This window comes from Delphinapterus leucas, chromosome 15 (assembly GCF_059928025.1).
Source record: "Delphinapterus leucas isolate spDelLeu-1000000601 "Yukka" chromosome 15, BTC_Dleu_Yukka2, whole genome shotgun sequence".
Lineage (NCBI taxonomy): Eukaryota > Metazoa > Chordata > Mammalia > Artiodactyla > Monodontidae > Delphinapterus > Delphinapterus leucas.
Window position 1 is genome coordinate 71,686,276 of NC_143143.1, and position 20,262 is coordinate 71,706,537.

Below are 20,262 nucleotides of genomic sequence, written 5' to 3' on the forward strand. Positions count from 1 at the left end.
TGTGCACACAGGTTACAGGGCCGAAGATCTTTGAAAGGGAAGGGACCACTTTCCATTTCCTACCCAAGACTTTGACAGTACACATCCCTCTACAGTCACCTGTGTCCTACTCAGTGAGGGAACGACGATGGGTCTCCACTATGACCATACAATTTTTCTCTTTTATAACCTACATAACCTTTCCTTGTCTAGTCCCACTGTAACACTACCACAAGAACACTGGGTGCCATAAGGGTCATGGTCTTGGAACTTGTACACAAAGGCTCAGGAGTGTTTGGTTCTTAGGAAACAGAGAGGTAGAGGAAGCCAACACTGGATGCAAAATCTGATAGATCCGAGTTCAAATCCCAGCCCTGCCTCTCACTGACTGCAAATTACTCCAATTCTCCTAGCCTCACTTCCTGCATCCGCAAAACAGAGTGATAATTCCTATCTCTTAAGTCAAACTTATGTATCAGAACATAGTAGGTATTCCGAAGTGTTATCTCCATTCTCTTTGCTTTTCGTGGGAGCAGTAATAAATCAAGGAAGGCCAAGCAATACTTCATGGATGCTATAACTCAATGATAACCCAACACCCAATTTTCTATGGTCTAGGTCTGCAGGAAAAGACACAAATCAAAAAGACCCCAAAGCGGGTGTTTAGGGACAGGGAGAGATATTGGGATGGGAATAGACATAAGCATGAGTGTCCTGAACCGTGGTGCTCTCTGGCTTGTTCCCCTTGGCATAAGGCATACGTGACGCTGGCAGACCTCCAGCACTAAGTAAAAATTGGGTGTGGGGCTGTGGAATCAGACCTCCTGGGCTGGACTCCAGGCTCTGCCAGTTGTAAGTGACTTCCAGGGCGTTGGTTTTCTCACCTGTAACTGGGGACAACCACTGTGCCAACCTCCCCAGCTTTGCAGCTCCTATAAGCTACTTGTCACTAGATTCCCTTGGGGACATAAATATATGATAGGGGAACAAGCCTGGGGAATGACACCCAAATCAGAAAGATTCACAGAATAGATACATGCACACTACACATTCCCCCAGAAGGAAAAGAAGTCATTGCACACCAGCACTGAGAGATGTCCCTTCTGCCAGAATCTAGCCCATCCTCCAGCTGAGAGTGCCCCCTGTTCCCTCCTGAGGATTGTCAGACCTGACAGCCCCCTGTCCCCTTCTCTCCCAGTTCCTGTCCAAGGGACTCTGCAGATCAGCTAAGTGTCCAGGGGTCGGGGGAGAGGGAGGTAAGGGCCACATTGGGTCAGTTGCCCTCATGCCCTCCCCTTCTCCTGCCCAGCATCTCCTCTAAAGCCTGGGGCACTGCTGAACCAGAGGCTGGCTGGCTTCGCTGCCCAGGAGAGCCATCCCTTACCCTGCCACCAGCCTCAGCCTCTTTTCACTGCCCACCACGAGCCTTTTCTCCACGTGTTCCTGGACACGTGCTCCCTCTCCTTCCCCTGCCTCTCTCTCCTTCCATCTCCCCTGTCTCTGTCCTTTCTCGCCTGACATCAGTCTTTCCTTTCCCTTCCCTCTGCCTAGGTCAGCCTGCCCTCCCCTCCGCCATGCCAGCTCTGCCGTGCTTGGCTTCTCTGTCTGCTCATTTCTGCAACTGCTTTAACGCGGGCTCCCTCCACCTCCCTCCCCTCTCACTCTCTCTCTCCTATGTCTCTCTCATCACTCCATTGCTCTCCCTACAATATCCCCTCTTATAGTTCTTTCTTTTCCTCCCTTCCCACCAGGCTCTCACACGCTTTCTCACTTTCTCCCGTTCTCCCCATGTATTTCCCTTTCTCTTTCAAGGCAGGGACCAGCATAAAGGGCACGAATTTAAGCAGGTACCAAAAACAAACAAACAAACAAAAAACAACTCAGTCATCAAAATAAATATTATCTTAATGTAATATTATTAAAAATCCAAATGAATGCCAAAAGTATCCATGTTGAAGAAAGAATTTTAAAAATTGTGTAAAGGTAGGATCTGACCCTGCACTTTGGCCGCCCCTTCCCTTGCCTCACCCTCACCCACCTCTGCTCTAAAACTTGATTGACAAGAACAGGTGGCCAACCTGAGGGCTGGAATTTGCCAATTTGATTTTTTTTTAAACACTGCATTAAAATATTATTTATCTGATTATCAAGGTTTGTGCATCCCTTTAAATGCTGTTTCCCTGGATTGGGAATGTTTCTGTTGGGGTCCTGCCTGCTCCCTTCTATGCATTTCCCTTTCTGTCTCTTCCTCTCTCTTTTTCCCCGTGTTTATCCTTCTCCCCTCCTCTTCCTTTCTCTATTTCTGTAGAACTGTCTCTCTCTCCCCCTTTCTGCCCACCCCAGTTTTGCCCTCTGTCTCTTTGTCTGTATCTGTCTCTGTCCCACTCCCGCCCCTCCTCTGACATGTGTTTGCACACATCTCTTTCTTTCGTGGATCTCTGTCTTTATCTCACCCTGTGTCTCTCTGAGTTTCTCTCCCTTCTTCCCTTACCACTCTGTCTCTCCTCATCTTGCCTGCACCTGTGGCCAACCCATCAAGCCCAAACACTGCCAAGAGTGCAAAGGAAGGACAGACAAGATTCCTCCTGGCAGGAAAGCAGGACTCAAAGAGCTCTGAACTCAGACCACCAGATCTGCCGCCATCTGCCAGCACTCCTGTCAAACCCGTCTTGAGCAATGAATGCCCTGTGTCCCAGACATAGGTGAGTAGGCAGCTGGCTGATGCTAGAGTCTCAAACCGAGGATGGAGACAGAAGCACAGTGAGGGGCAAAACCCCAGCAGAGGAAGCCTACTGGCAGAACTGGAGACCCTGAGGCTGGGGAGGACGCAGATTCCCCAGGACAGGGCAATTCACTCTCCACATGGCCTTCTCAGGACAGCAGCTAGAAAAAGTGAAGCAGAAAGGATTTGCCTAACGTCTCTGGATGTGCCAGGGACCATAACGTTCTGTATTGAATTTAATCCTACACTCCACCTTAGGTATGATTACTTCTGCAACTGAAGCAACTGCAGTTCAGAGAGGCTGAGTGATTAGCCCATGGGCTCACAGCCGGATCCAAATTTAGAACATTGAGCTCCTGGTCCAGAGTCCCTTCCTCCTACCACTTTACCTATTTAAAGAGCTGACTTCCTCTCACATACACCAAAGACTAAGAAATAAAGGCAGACCAATGGTCCCATGGCCATCCTTCTTCAGAAAACATTCACAATTGGCTAAGTGATTTGGATAAAAATCAAGTCCAATCCCCAGAGCACACCACACTCAGAATAAATTACAAATGGATTAAAAAATTAAATGCCAAAAAGAAAACCATGAAACTCCTGGAGGAAACTACAAGAGTGTCCCTTTGATCTGAAGGATGGGGAGACTATTCTGAGTATGACATGAAACTCACACGGGTAAAGGTTGCTTGTTTTCACACTTTTGAAAAAAAGAGGTTTTGTATATTGCAAAACACAATTTAAAGACAAATGAAAAATGGGGAAAACATCTGCAAGCTATATGACAAAACGTTAATGTTCTTAAAATGTGAAGAATGCCTGTCAACCAACAAAACATCTTAACCTAAAAGAAAATACGAACAAAGAACTTGAACAAGCAATTAACGGAAAAGCACTTACACAAGACAAATAAACAAGAAAAGAGGCAAAAAAATACCCTCAACTCTGCAAAATTTTAATTAGAACTATGAAACATCATTTATCAACTGTTAGATTAGCAAAGATTAAATACCCATCGTCATTAAGAGTTTAAAGAGCTGAGAATTCCCTACAGAACTGATATGAGTGGACATGGCTACAATCCCCTATTGACAAATTTGTGAATACTTATCAAAATTGCAAATGCACATTACTTTTGACCCATGAATTCCACTATTAGGAACTCATCCTACAGAAATGCAGGCACACCTGCACAGAGACATGAATACAAGGTTATTCGTCACCACACTGTTTGAAGGAGCAAAAAAAAAAGGAAATATTCCAAATGTCCGACAACTGGGTACTGAGTAAATTACAGCACCTCCAAGCAAAGAAAGACGACAGCCAATAAAAAGAATGAAACAGATCTATATGAACTATGGTGGAAAGTACAGATATGAACAGGCCACAGTGGCTGCACTAGGAGAGGGAGAGATTACAGAAGACTCACTTTTCCCTTCGGGCATTTTCCTACCACTTGCAAACAGTGAGTACCTCCTACTTCTATTTTCATAGAAGAAAAAGATATTTCCATAACAACAACAACCCCCAAAAAAGTATTCAGCAACCACGATTTGAAATAGGACAGTTTTGAACACGGAAAGTACTCTTTCGCACCTCAACCCTGCTGTGCTCCACCCCCGGCTCTGATCAAGGAGAGTAGCCTGTCTGAGGCAGGCAGATTCCCACGTGGCACACAGTTATTTATAATTAAATTAAGCTTAATTATGTTTTGAGATTTTCAAGAAACCACGACCCATTTTGAACCCAAGTTAGATGGGTCTGCTATTTATGTACTGAACGCCTACTTCATTTTTGCGCTTTGAGCCTCTACCGCTCCTGTCCTCGCAACAGTCCTGTAAAGGATGACGATGTCTACTTTGCTGAAGAATCTTAGGCACCCACTCAGGGTTAAGTGACACAGCTGGGAGTTGAACCCAGGTCTGTTGGGGAGCCCTAAAGATGACCAAAGATGCCACTGACGGAACCAGATTCAAGGATATTGTGCAAAAACCACTTACCCAGAGTACTATTGAAATCAAGAACACACAGTAAATATCTACTCAGAGGAAACTGTAAGGTCCTGACAAAGTAAGCCAACAGAGAGAAAACACTCCTCTCACACACACCATGCCTTTGCCAAGTTCAGAGCCAAGAGGCTGAGGAAAGAGGTCCTAAGGAGGACCCTCACTAAAAATACTTTAGCTCAGTTTGCTGAGAGAAAAAAAAAACAAAACATGGCTGTAAATGCCGAGCCAGTGTCTATAGAAAATTCCACACTTTTCCCTCAAAGGCAAAAACCTGCTCACTTTTGCCTAAAGCCCACCTTGGAGCCCACCCAGCACATGTGACCCAAGAACAGATTTGAATTCAGCTGAATGGAGTCAGTCATACTCCCAGAAGGGCAGGGGACCAGGACCAGGTGAGTAGGTTCTACTTGGGTCCTTCTGGATGGATGTGAGAAGGCTGTGCCGGGTGCAGGGGCACATCTCAGGGGTGGGGGTGGGGTGCGGGGGGTGTCCTAACTCATCCTGGCCAGAGCCCTTTCAAATCTATGCCTAACAGAGGAGACATGCACAGTTAAGAGATCCAGATAAGAGAAGCAGTGTCACTAGATATAAATCTCAACAACTGCACTCAGGTTTTAACACAAACCAAAATAATGTGGCCTGTTAAACAGGGTTTGATTTTTCTCCCATACTGAAAAGTATAGAAAAAAATTTCTGCTGCCTTTGAGTCAAAGGTTTAAGGTCGTCAGGCTGAGATGTCTGCAATTCTCTTATCCCTGTGGTTTCTTCACTGTCCCTAGGCACCACTCTACCTCCAGCATGGTGCTCCTGTTCCACTCAGGAAGAAGGAACAGACACAGGACAAAAGCTGCATGAGCTGGCTGAGCCGGCCTCCCTTTTAGTGGTCTCTCTTGGCCTCTCCCAACAGCTTCTCCTTCCACCTCATTGGCCAGAGCTGGGTCCCATGGTCACTCCCCTGCAAAGAAGGCTGGGAAATGTAGTTTTTAAGCTAAACACGTTAGGACTTTTTAGTGAGGAGCAAGAGAAGAATGGATATTGGGGAAGCAACTAGCAGAGTCTACTTTATCAGATAACTTAGGGAAATAAACTTTGTGAATTCCTCAGTGCACAAATGATGGAATCGGTGGCACATAGCACGGCAAGTTTCAGAGCTGGGGGCCGTGGGCTCAATATTTGCGCGGGAGGAAAATCTCATGAGAGTCCTGCAACACAAGGAGAGCAAGGAAACCTTGTGCTCTGGCTTCTGTGGTCTCCCCAAACAGTCTGTCTTTGTCCTCCTGAAGGCTGGACACTGAGGAGGAACTGAGGAAGGACAATACTGAGTACATTTCCTTCAGTTGAAGTTCAAAGATCACTTAAGGTGAGGGTGCAGCAGCAACCTACAAAGGACTGAGTAGGTCAGATGGCTTATCCTATGCCTGAAGTGGGGGTCATTTCCTAGAGCAGAGTCCAATGGAAAGAGGGGAGTCTGTGCCAGGGCGTCTCACTGGCTGGCCACAGTAGAGGCATGGCAGGGAGGACAGGCCGCATGCTGCCCTGCCAGAGAAGCAGGGGTTGTCCCATCCTATCAAGAAGCAGTCCGGAAGCAAGGAGCATAAACAGAGTTATGTGGCATCAAGCCTCTACTGGGGTAGGTAGCAGGGCAGGTTAGAAGGGGAAGAAGAGGCCAGCTGTTGGGAGAAAAGATGCCAGGAGGTAAGAAATTCCAGGGTTTGACTTCTGCCTGGCTAGGGCTGTTTCAGAAGAGTCGGCAACATGGCATCACAGGACCCAGGCGGGGGTTACTTAAAGGTACCACCAGGATGTAACTGAACTCTGTTGCCCAAGGGCACTAAAGATGCCCAGACACAGCAAGATGCCACAGAGGCGTAGCCCCTCACGGCAAAGGGTGGGTCCCTGCAGCCTTGCAGCCTGTCCCTTCTGAAAGGAGGAGAAATGATACTTTGACCCTGACATCAACAACCTCACACAGAGAACCACTTCTGTGCCCGACGATTACCGAGATCTCCACCACTCTGAGTCTGCAGGACCCAGTGCCCGCCCTGTGGGAACACTGCCCTACACCTCTGCCGGGAGCCAGCTTCCCAAACAGGGTCGACGGCTCAGCGTCTGTTGCTTGAATAACTTTGACCTACTTTGCATCGCGACTTTGACGCAACCTGAAGCGTCCTCCCCAGTGCTTGCTGGTCGCATGCTCCAGATGGAGAGCTGCAATGGCCCACACCGGGGAGGCTGTAGCACACAGCTCGCGCTGCTCTGGGCACGTCTGTGCTCTGGGAAGAGGTGCCAGATCCACGACTGAGCCTCATGGAAGAAAACCAAGTGCCCGTCCCATTCTGACTAACCCACCAGAGGGACGCTTCTCTGGGGGACAAACGGGCTGCCGCACGGCCTGCCTTCCTGCTCATGCCAGCCCCAGAAAGCCAATGTGACTTCCCAAGTGCATCCCCTGCCTTCCTGAGTGGAACAGAGACACGTGGGCACCAGGCCGACTGGCCACCTGGCACCTCTTCTTACTGATGTTCTATAAATATCTGTCTAAGTTAACTTAGTGACGAGGCAGAGAGCCACCTGAGCAAGGAGCTGGTGGCCACAGGCTCCTCCCCTCCCTCTCCCCCGCCCCCGAGAGCACTTTGGCTCCAGCGCAAACCCCCATCCCTCCCTCTACAGCAAGCCCTGCAATTCCCCCGACCCCTCTCCTTAAAAGGCAACTTCAGAGGCTACTCCTTCTTACTTGAGATCATCTCTCAGCCTCACCCTCTACCCCAGATGTCTTATCAAAGTGCCCCCTTCCAACCCCACAGAGCTTCCCCCCAGAGACGAGTATTCTGCTAAGTACCGTTTTTTCCTGACATTTTGTTCTCAGGAATGCATAATGCCCCTGGATCACTTGGCATCTCAACTCTGCTGCCTGTCAGTAGACAGGGCCCCGGGGGCCAGCAAACTCCTCAAGCCACAGTCTTTGCAGCAACAAGGTGCAGGGAGTCGGAGAGTAAGTAGCATGGTCACGACCCCAACGCCTGGTTACAAAGCCCAGCTCTGCCAACGGCTGGCTGTGAGAATGTGGACAAATTAATTAACCTCTCTGAAGATGGCTGCCTCTGTATGGTGGGCAACCTTATAGGGTTATCATGAAGATTAAATGAGCTAATGTGTAGATATTATCCATCGCGGTGCTTGGCACACGATCTCAGCACTATTAGTGCTAGTATGAGTAGCTAGAATTAGTATTAGTACTACTGTAGGTAATAACACCTCCAAAGCATTCCCATGTGAATCAAATACGCAACTGAAAATGCGTAAGTAAATCTGTATTCATAATAAAATTATAGACATTAACAGAAATGCTGGCTTGGCCTCTGTGCCACTGGACCTGCCCAGTGTCCAGGGTCACCAGTGTCAGATCCCAAGAGCTGGGAATGAGGTTCCTCTCAGAACGTCTGCATGGCCATTTCTCAAACTGGCACAAGGCTCGTCACAACTTCACACCTGCCAACTGCTCCAGCTTCAGTCCCCAGCCCACTCCCAGCAGAAGCGATTCTGCAGCCTCACAGGGCTGCTCTGCATACCTAGAACCTCACACAGACATTCTTGTCTCTGACCTTTTGTGCATGCTGTTCTCTTGTCCTTCTCTGCCACCCTAAAAATTTTAAAACTTTTTAAAAGATCATCCAAACACTACTACCTCTCCACTGCCTTCCCTGACTGCTACCAACACAGCCAGAACCTTCTGTGTTCCCAGAGCCTTTGTTGGCACCTAGATCCACAGATACCTCAATTACAGGTGACCTGCTCTCCTGTCAGGCAGTGGGGCTCGAGTGAGCTATATCCTCAGCTCACCATGCCTGACACTTCTCAGACTTTACAGAGGTTTGCTGAGTGAAAGCAAGAAGTATTAGAGAGAAATCTCATTCTCACGTACATACACGCGCATACCTGCACACGGCCTCTGAATGACTATCTGAAAGCAATGGCAAACTAGAAAGAGAACCTAATTTTGCAGAAAGTAGCCCATCCTTTTACACTGATGGTGAAAATCCTAGCAACACTTGGGCTTGTGTGGTACTTAGTTTACAAAGCACCTGGAAACAGAGAGACTCCCAGGGTGGGGAGACACCTTCGCAACACCTGGCCTAATTCTCCAGGTGAGACAGGAATCTCTTGTGCAAAATCCCCACCTCAGGGTCCTTCAGCCCCTTGGCTGAATACATCCTGTGCCCCAAAACTTCCTATCTTCTGTCTGTACTGTTTCTAGCGATCTCTGCCCAGTCAAACATTCCCTTCTTAGGCTGAGTTAAAATTTGCTTCTCAAGAAGGCGATTTTACCCAGGACCCTCACCTATCGGGAACACACAAAGGTTTCTAGTGGCAGCCTGTCAAAATTCTACTGACAGTGACAATGTCCTGTCCAGCCTTCTCTCCTTGACGTGACCCAACCCAGCACATCAGTATCCTCTCCTCTGTCTGGGACCCAGTCCTCTCACCACTCTGGCACCCTCCCCTTGGGAGGACTCCCTGCTGCCCTCCTAGGGGGAAGGCCAGCCATGTCGAGGAGACTGTATACAGTAGGAGCCTGTCCAGGAGAACAGGTGTCATTCCAGCGGGTGTTTCAGTCCTCCAGAGTACAGTTCTGTACTGCCTAACTGTTAGGGGCTGAACTGTGTCCCCCAAAATTCATATATTGAGGCCCAAACTCCCAGAACCTCAGAATGTGACTGTATTTGGAGACACGGCCTTTAAGAGAGGACTGAGTTAAATATAAGGCCGTTATGGTGGGACGTAATCCAATCTGACTGGTGTCCTTATAAGAGGAGGACATTTGGACACAAAGGAAGACACCAGGGGTGCGTTCACACAGAGCAGAGAGCCATGTGAGGACACAGGGCGAAGAGGTGGCCATCTGCAAGCCAAGGAGAGAGGCCTCAGGAGACACCAAACCTCCCCATACCTTGATTGTAGAGTTCTACCCTCCAGAATGGTGAGAAAATAAATTTCTGTTGTCTAAGCCACCCAGTCTGGGGTATCTTATTTCGGCAGGCCTAGCAAATTCATACACTAACTACATACAGAACTCAGTCATATTGTCTACACAGCCCCCAAAGCATGTTAAGTTGCCAGTTTCTCTAGTCAAGACATGAGTGACAAGACGCTTTCCGGAATAAATCTCAGAGCCAGGTCTGCTCGTTTTCTGAACTTCCCAAGAATGGCACACAGCCCCATCACTGTTTCCATTCCAATCTTGTCCATCTCTTTAAGAAACAGTGATTTCTCTGTTAAAACGAAAAGTGAAAGTCCCTTACGTGATCTGGGCCCAAATTTTCCAAATGAAGATCTTTGTTCTTAAAGGAACACGAAAGGGAAGCAAGAATAGCAAACCCTGAAGCAACAGGAGTCACTGTTTCTGTGCTTTAAGCTATCATCCCTCTTCCTGCAGTGCCAAGTAAGTCTAATAGAGAACAGAGGTCATGCCCCATAGTCAACACACATGGACTTAAGTTAGGAGCTGCTGTCCTTCCTCACATAGCCCACCTCACGCTCTTTCAGATGCTGTAGGACACAAGCATCCCTTCTTAGATTTTCTCTTTTGCCCTTCCTTTGCCCTTTGAACGATGCACTGTAATAGTTCCCTAGAAACAAATCTCACACCCAAGCTCCCCTAAATTGTCACAAGCAAAATACCCTCTCTTCTTCAACGTAGTTCTGGAAGCCTCCACCATCTGGTACACACCGGCATCACTCATGGTTTATCCTAGCCCTGAAAGAAGGAATTCAGTGCTATAAAATCGATCCCTTTTTAAAATAACTTTCACACCACGGTCTTACCCTCCAGAGGTCTGATATTTCAGGGGAGCCAAGCTGGGGTCATGAAGTATCCTTAAGGATGAAGTGCCAGTAAAAGGCCCTGGACCACCAAAGGAGATGCTGAGTGCTACTTCCTTTGGCTACAGCATCCTACAGCCGAAGGAAAGGTACAGATCCCTAGGGGCTGAAAGCAGAGGGAATCACATCTGGTCGAAATGCCTTAGAAGCAGTAAGGGCTAAGCCTGAGAAAACCTCTAGCAAATGCCAAATCTGAGAGCAAGAAGAGAAGTAGGGGCCAGGGTAGAAGGAATAGGTGAAATGGAACAAGAGGGGGGCAATGGATGGTGTGAGAGGGTGCAGAGAGACAGGAAGACATAGAATCAGGCTTCTCATGGCCATTTCTCTATGCGCCACCCCTTTGATTCCCCCAGCCAACAAAGCTGTGCATCTTCGGGTCAGAGAAGCAACGGGTGACAGTGGGGCAGTCATCCATCAAGTTCCTCCTCTCAGCAGCCTACACAGAGGTGCAAGCTTTGAATTCTATCTCCAAACCGTGAGATCTACCTTGTCAGGATTTTCAGCTCCCGCCACTACTTATCGCATCCTGTGGCTGATTAGAACAAGTCTTCAAAAGGGCATATTTCAAAGTCATGATGGTCCAGTAGTCATGCTGTCTTGGCCCCGACAGCTCCCAACAAGTTACAGGCCCAGAAATTACACGGAGCAGCCATCCATCAAGTGTCTCCATGGTCCACTGACTGCTTGTGAGATAGAGTTAAGTCGCGCATACAGGCCCCCAACGGGAAGCCATAATTAGAAGTGCCTTGGCTGTCATCACTAGCGTCAGCAGAGGAGGTTTTGGCATCACACCCAAGAATGGAAGCTTCCAGAAACAAATGAGATGCACCACGTAGGCCTTCATTCTCCTACCTTCAGTGGTCATGTATTCCGCTAACTGACTCCACAAGACCCTTGGCAGTTAACTTGTGTTTCCCTTTTCATTCTGTGGCATTTTTTATTATTGTTCAAAGCACTTCCTGGTACAGCTTTACTTCCCCCCCCCACCCCATCCACTAACACATGGCTAGTGGCTATGGTGCCTACCATATTGGGTAGGTCAGATGTAGAGTATTTCCATCATTGCGGAACACCCCATTGGACAGTGTTGAAAGGTGGCTGCTTTGAAGCGACGCGGCCTCAGTGATGATCCAAATGTTCTCCACGTCCCTCACCCACACACTGTCCCAAATCTTTTCATGGAAAAAACAGTAGCAAAAAATCTAATGAATCTGAAGGGGGTGGGGAATGTATATAATTAATCCATAAGGGAGATGGGAAACCTTTTTTGTACCTATTTATGTTCGCTTGATAAACAGGGAAAAGCTAATGACTGTAGTTCCAGAAAAGTCCACAGGGAAATTGGAATCTCTTATCTGAGCCTCCTCTGCAGAGCAGGAGGAGCTGTGCTCTGAACCACGCCTGAGATCAAAGAGGATCCGTGCATGTCATTACCAAATTTCCTCCCCTTTCCTCTTGTGTTTTCAAGTCTTCTCGTTGCGGAAGACTGGCCTACATTAGCCTGCCAGGAAAGAGTGAGGCTTTCATTCAACAATGATACCAATAAATCAAAGCAAAACAGCTACAGCTAGATATCCAACTCCCTTTCCAGTCACCTTCCCCCAAACACAAATTCTTGATGTGGTGCAGAATCACAGAGGCCTTGATCCAACTGTGCATCTATAAAATTCATGCCAAGTGACTGTCTTTAAACTTGAACTAAATGGAATGTCTCTAGTAGTTCATGTTTGGGTGTGTGGAGAGGGCCACGTGAGACCTCCCAAAGAAGACAGCTCTATTTTCAGATACCTATGAATGTCACAACATGGGCACGCTTCTTACACCATATCCAAGCCTGCCACCTTGTAACCACTGCCCATTTCTCTTGGGTCTCTCCTTGGGGACCCAGAGAACGTGTCCAGATTCACATGGCAGTTATTTTGAAGACATGAGCTGTGTCCCCTTGAGCCTTCCTTTTCCCCTTTGCAATGTCTCCGGATCTCTCTCCTGGTCCTCTCAAGGGTGGCTTCTGGATGTCTCCCTGCTCCCCTGCCCTGGCTGTCTTCTAGCCCTGTGCCAATCTCCTCCTGAGAGACGGACAGCCAAGCCTGAACCCCAGCCTGCAGGTGGATGGGAACAGACCCCCATGCCACCAGGACCCATAAACAAAGGCATCTGGGTCACACCCTCAGAAGCTGCCTCAGGGAACTGCTCCACCACCCACACCCAGACTCCCACCTGCTGGAATCCACTCCTGGCTTCTCCTAATAAAGGGCAGGTTAGGAAGGAAGAGCATTAATTAGTTATAAATTGAAAGCTATTACCATAATAATGGAAAGATGAGTGAATGCAAAATCCCCTTCTTTCACAGTGGTATTTACAAAACAAAGATTAATAAGGTAATTTTACCCCAAAATCTACAAAGAGCTCAGCAGATGCAGCTCATGGAAGGCAAGGCTGAGGGAGAGCGTCTGCATTCCCCTCCTGGTCTCCAGTAGTTTTCCCTAGTGGTTCAGAGCCAGGTGTTGGAACAAATACACCGAGGGTACCATTTCATCTGCTGATCCCTGGGCAGGATCCCAAGGTACCCTTCAGACTTGCCACCCAACCCCTGCCTCACCCACGCCCTGCCACCTGAGCAGGACAGCCCTCCCTGCGAACTAGCAGGGAGGATTCAGAGTACCTCGTTTGTGTGAAGGACTAACCTCCCTCTGGACCTGCAGAAGGCCAGGGAAAGGAAAGACAGCTTTCATACCAATCTCCTGCTGGGGCTCAGGGCGGGCTGCCCCAAAATATGCCACAGTGACATATTGATTATTTTGAATTAAAGTTACTTAAGCAACAGCCAGTGCAAGAGGGACACTCTGACCATCCTGTCTCCCTGAAAGCAGGAAATACATCTCATGTGAAAGGTGCAGCCACTGTGGAAAACAGTATGGAGGTTTCTCAAAACACTAAAAATAGAACTATCACATGATCCAGCAATTCCACTCCTGGGTATGTATCCAGAAGAAACAAAAACACTAATTTGAAAAGATACGTATACCCCAATGTTCACAGCAGCATTATTTACAATTGTCAAGATATGGAAGCAACCTAAGTGTCCAACAGGCGAATGGATAAAGAAGATGTAGTGTACACACACACACACACACACACACACACACACACACACACACACACACTGGAATACTATTCAGCCATAAAAACGGAATGAAATCTTGCCATTTGCAGCAATATGGATGGACCTGAAATAAGTCAGGCAAAGACAAATACTGTATGATATCACCTGTATGTGGCATCTAAAAAATACAACAAACTCGTGAATATAACAAAAAAGAAGCAGACTCACAAATCAGAGAACAAACTAGTGGTTACCAGTGGGGAGAGGGAAGGGGGAAGGGGCAATAAAGGGGGAGGGGACTAAGAGGTACAAACTATTAGGTATAAAATAAGCTACAAGGATATAGTGTATAACACGAGGGATATAGCCAATATTCTATAATAACCATAAATGGAGTATAACTTTCAAAAATTGCGAATCACTATATTGTACACCTGTAACATATAATACTGTACATCAAGTACACTTCAGTAAAATAAATAAATTTAAAAAGTCACAAGAACAAAAAATAAGGAAAAAGAAAGAAAGTTATTCTCCCTGCATCTGGAGGTAGGACAGCCTTATCACCAGAGACAAGAAATTTGGGCCTAGAAGCCTACATAATACACCTCGTTACTTCTTTAACTTACTACCCAAAACCCAAACTCTGTTCAGATTCTTTACTCATTGAGCACCCACGACCTAAGTTTCTTCGTCCTGTCAATTCCTCCCACATTTACTGTTTGGTATAAAAGTTGCCTGCTTTGGCCACTTGTTATGAAGACTTCCCATTTCCATGAGACCTCCATGTTCATGAAATGAAATGCATTCCTTTTTCTCCTGTGAATCTGTCTTGTGTTAGTTTTATTATTAGTCCAACCACAAGAACTCGAGATGGGTAGAAGGGGAAATGTCCTCCTCTCGACACACCCCATTCTACAAAGCATGAAACTGAGGCTCACAACAGGAGGTAGGGAACACGCCTAAGGCCTCAGCCTGGAAGAGGGGAAATGAGATTCAAGACCAGACTTCTGAGCTCTGCCCCGGAAACCACAGGCTGCCTGGGGCACACCCGCCACACCATCTTTAGATAGGCCTCCACTTTGCTGACCCTCCTTCCAGAGCTCAGGCGCTCCCCAGACCCTGGCTTGAAACTCCAGCCTGTCAGCGAGGGAAGGGCTTTGAGATCCCCCAGCCTGGCCCACTCATGGTGCCAAAAATAATCACGGTGTGAGGCAACAGCTACACAGGGGCCAGATACCTCCATATCCTGACCCCTCCCTTCAGTGAACCTCCCTCTGCCTGTGCCACTCTCCTCCCAAGACACCTCCACACCCTGAGCAACATGGAAAGGAGGAGAGAGAGTTTCATACCCAATTTAGAGATGAAGACCCTGAGTTTCTATGACGTGGGCCAGCCATTTAACCTCTGCACCTCGCTTTCCTATCTGTAAAATGGGCTGAGGGCAGTACTACCTCACAGTGGGTGTGGGGGTGGATTAAATGAAATAATGTAGGCCAAGGGTCAGTAAACTTTTTCTGTAAAGGCCCTGATAGTAACGACTTCAGGTTCTGCAGGCTATAAGGTCTCTGTCACAATGACCTGACTCTGCCCCAGTAGCATAAAAGCAGCCACAGGCTACTCATGGCTGTGCTCTGATAAAATGTTACATAAAAAATAGGCAACGGGCTGAATTTGGCCTGCAAGCCAACCCCTGATGGAGGCAAAGTAAGTGGCACAAACTAAGCCTCAATGAATAACAGCTACTCTCATAATAATTATGCTATTACTGTTGTTGTTGTTACTATTATTATTACCATTTTACCAGTGTCATCCAGCTATAACAGGCAGATGGACCCAGCCCCATAGCTAAAGCAGCAGACTAGAAGGAAGAGGAGGAAAAGCTGGTCACTGAGCCTCCCACGTGCCCTCACTTACCGCCAGAGGAGGCCAAGTGGGCTGGCACAGTGTGGGGTTTGCTGGAAGAGATCCCCTAAGTCTGCGCAAGAAAGGGGGCACACGAGGCTGCCACTGGCCCCTGCCATGGCCCCCATGGGCCTCAGAGACTTTCCCTTACTTCACATAGCCCTGTCTCTGTGCTTAGAACAGGCACTGATAATTTGCAAATATCAGTAGGGGCAACGGAAAGCAGAGTACCACTCTGGCTGGCTGGGCTTAGGCACCCAACTGCAGCCCTGAGGGCCCCGGAAAGTGAGAGCAGGCTCCTTGGGGTACTCCTGCCCTTCCACTATCCAGACCAGAACAGGCTGTTCCAGCGGGTCACCCTGGGAACAAAGCCCAAGAGGCAGCAAGAATACCTCCTGCTCCAAATCACCCAGGAAGTGGGCCCAGCCCTCTCTAAGAGCACGCGGAGCTTCCAGGCACGTTAGTGATTCTGGGAGCTGTGTTCTCTCTCTGCCATTTTTTTTTTTATTCATTTGGCATGGCATTCTCTTTTTTTTTTTTATTTAACATCTTTATTGGAGTATAATTGCTTTACAATGGTGTGTTAGTTTCTGCTGTATAAAAAAGTGATTCAGCTATACCTATATATATATATCCCCATATCCCCTCCCTCTTGCATCTCCCTCCCACCCTCCCTATCTCACCCCTCTAGGTGGTCACAAAGCACAGAGCTGATCTCCCTGTGCTATGCGGCTGCTTCCCACTAGCTATCTACCTTACGTCTGGTAGTGTATATATGTCCATGCCGCTCTCTCACTTTGTCACAGATTACCCTTCCCCCTCCCCATATCCTCAAGTCCATTCTCTAGTAGGTCTGCGTCTTTATTCCCGTCTTACCCCCTAGGTTCTTTATGACATTTTTCTTTCCTTAGATTCCATATATATGTGTTAGCATACGGTATTTGTCTTTCTCTTTCTGACTTACTTCACTCTGTATGACAGACTCTAGGTCCATCCACCTCACTACAAATAACTCAATTTCATTTCTTTCTATGGCTGAGTACTATTCCATTGTATATGTGTGCCACATCTTCTTTATCCGTTCATCTGCTGATGGACACTTAGGTTGCTTCCATGTCCTGGTTATTGTAAATTCTGCCTTGACTTTTACATCAGGGGTCAACAAACTGTTTCTTTAAAGGACCGGATAGTAAATATTTTAGAGTTTGTGGACCAGATGGTCTCTGTGGCAAATGCTCGAGACTCTGCCGTTGTGGCATAGAAGATACAGACAATACACAGCTGAATGGGTGTGTTCCAATAAAACTTCAAGTGGCTAAGCCGATATGGCCCCAGGGCTGAATCTGACCCTTAGGCTGTAATTTTCTGGTCCCTGTTCTAGAGGACACGGGTTCTGTCTGATTCATCCCTGTTTTTGCCTCTAAACATTGCAGGTGCTCCATGACCCTTTATGGAAAGATGGGGGGAATTTGTGGTCAAGAACTGGATGATTAAAGATAACTGCTTAAACTGATTAAAAGGTAAATAATAATAATAATAATAAATTTAAAATGATTAATTATTGTTAGAATACATGATATTCTTATAATGGACAGAACTCTGTTTTGGGTAATAAATAGATGAAGATAGCTGATAAGGCCTGATGCATCCTTAGGTGTGGGCCTGGATGCTGAAACCCAATGACTGAGTGCAAAGAAGCTGATAACAGTTTAAGAAAACTGAATTTGAAGTCCACTGAACAAGGTTAATTGCTCTCCTGTGTCATATCTCTCTTTTCCACACTCACAGCAGGATGCCGAGTTGAGAGAAAGTCCAGATAAGGCATATTTATTGAAAATTTACATGGCATCACCATAACTTAAGGGAGTAATATTCATGCTCACGTCTGGAAGCTGAGGGTGGAAAAGGTCTTCTCAGAACCGTAAATGTACAATGAGTGCTACCTCTGGGCCAGTGATTACAGGTCAGTAATTCCCATTCCTGTGAGTTCCAGTGGGTCTGTCCCAACGTCCAGTAAGGGGCCCGACCCCAAGGACAAAGGCAAATGGGGCTAGGAGAAGCTTCTCCTAGAATGCTTCCTTCAGAGTTAGCGAGGAAAAGAGAACATTATATTGATATTTCATGCCATACCTGTATTACAAAATTGAATGAGCTGGTCAAGGTGGATCGTGTGTTATGTTATTTTTATATTGCCCCCCCCCCCGCAAAAGGAAAGGAAAAACAAGAATAAGAGAATCTGGCACATAATAATTAAATAAATGCAAACTAATCCATGTTGTTCAATTTTTGTGGGAGGAATAACTCTTCTCCAATTTCTCATACACTTCTGTAGGTGTGTGGTGGAGATAAAAGAGGAAAAAGGAAGAGAAAAATTAACTTTGTTTTTAAGAATTCACAAGAACTAAACATAAAAATAACTCCCAAAGAGTAAATCATACAGTCATAGTCTATGATCACAGTGGAATAAAATCTGAAGTTATGAAATATAAAATATTTTAAAACTCAACTATTCAAAAATTTTTAAATAATATGCTCCACTATTACGTTAAAAAGGAAGTAAAATATAAGTATAGGCTAATTAGAAAAATAGAAAAGAAATAAGTACCTTTTAAAACTTTCAGGATGAAGCCAAAGCTGTATTCAAACAAAACGCATACCTTGAATTTTCCTATTAAGTTATAATCAACTTATAAGTTCAAAAAAAGAGCAAGGAATTAATAACATCAGAGAAGTATTTAATGAACTAGAAAATTTTTTAAATGATAGGATTGATCAAAGTAATATCTGGTTCTTTTCAAAGATCCTAAAATAAACTTTCGGCAAGAGGGAGAAAGATAAATACACAAAATTAGGAATTCAGAAAGTGAGTCTACCTCATTCATGGATTCTTTCATTCAGCAAATATTCACTGAGACCTTATTAAATGTCAGGAATTGGTGACACAACAATGAATTACACAAAATCTCTGCTTCAACTTAACTCACTATAAAGGAGAAGAGAGAAGTAATTGCATTGATGGTATGTTATGGAAAACATGCACATTTTATGAGAGACTCTACTCTGTGAAGCGACACCAGGAGACCAAATCGCAACGAGAGGCATTATTTTTCAGGAGAATATAAAGTCAAGAACTAGTTTGACTAAATCAATAACACTTATTTTAAAACGTCACTATTTGTCAAAATTACCTCCAAAACCTGTGTCGTGACAGTTGGCTTCGCAGGCTAGTTCTGAAAAGCCTTCAGAGAACGGGCGACCCCAATGCTGTATCAACCACTCCACAGCCCAGGTAAAGGGGGAGGGGTTCCCCGCGCATCCTGAGCAGCTGGGAAGACCCGGCTACCAAGCTTGGAAACAACAAAACGGCATCACTTGGGGATATTGAGGCCAAAATCGAATACAAGTCAACAATGTCTCATCTAGAATTCTGAAAGCAAAAAAGTTCTGAAACCTGGGTTTGTTTTTTTTTTTTTAAACTCATTTGGTGGCAGTAGAGAGTACTGTCAAAACTCCCTTCGCTTCCTTGCGACCCTCATCCATTTGAGGGCACACTGTTTACTGCGGGGTACGTCCCTTGACCCATGGGAGCAGCTCAAGAATCCCGGTTCCCAGAACTCCCCTGAGAAATGAAGCCAGAGTCACCCCCGACCCCCAAGGACGTCACTGGCCTCCTTCTCTTTCTGGTCACACTAGTCCACTCGTCCATCTGTTTTTCCTGGGAAAACTTCCTGATCCATTGTCGGGGGGTCCACTGCTGGGGAACCCATCCTAAGACAGAAAACCTGACCTCAACTTCTTTGCAGCCAATCTTGACCGGAGACAATTTCTAGCATTTACTTATCTGACTTAGTTTTGCATTCCTATGTTTGGCTGCGTAAATATTAATGTGTTTGATTAAGGGGTACTTCCCCAGACTCCCCTGGGGTTATTACATAACATTCACAGTATATGCATCATATTACCTTCCTCCAATCTAATAAAATACAAATTGCAAACACATTTCACCCAAAGGGTTTTAGATAAGGGATTATGGTGCTGTATAAAATACTAACAAATCAAATCCAGTACTATATGAAAGGAATAATAAACCATAACCAATTAAAGTTAATTACAATAATGGTTTCATATTTGGAGATTTAGTCATACAGTTTTATAAAATAATAGGTCAATGAGGTAGAAACCACAGACGATCTCAACACTTATTCCTGATACAAAAATATAACTCTTAATAATAGAATGCTGGTTTCTTAAAATGATAAAGAACATTTATCTCAAAAAAAAGTCATCATACCTAATAAAACCCAGAAAGCATTGTAACTGAATCAGGAAAAAGAAAATGGATATCTGCTATTATCATTATTACTGAACCTCATTCTGGAATTTCTAGCACAAGCAAAAAAAAAAAAATTAAAAATCAGAGCAATTAAGTATTAAAGGAGAGACAACAGAAGCACCATTGTTTGTAGATGATATTATTGTCTACGTTAAAACCTGCGGGCATAACAGAAAACTATTAAAACTGATAGGAGAGTTTTGATTTGGGAGCCAGATACAAAATACATGCCTAAAAAACATATCTTTTCATACCAGCAACAGCCAATTAAAAAACAACAGAAACATTTATCCCATACACAAAAGAAACAAAGATATAGGGATAAACAAGA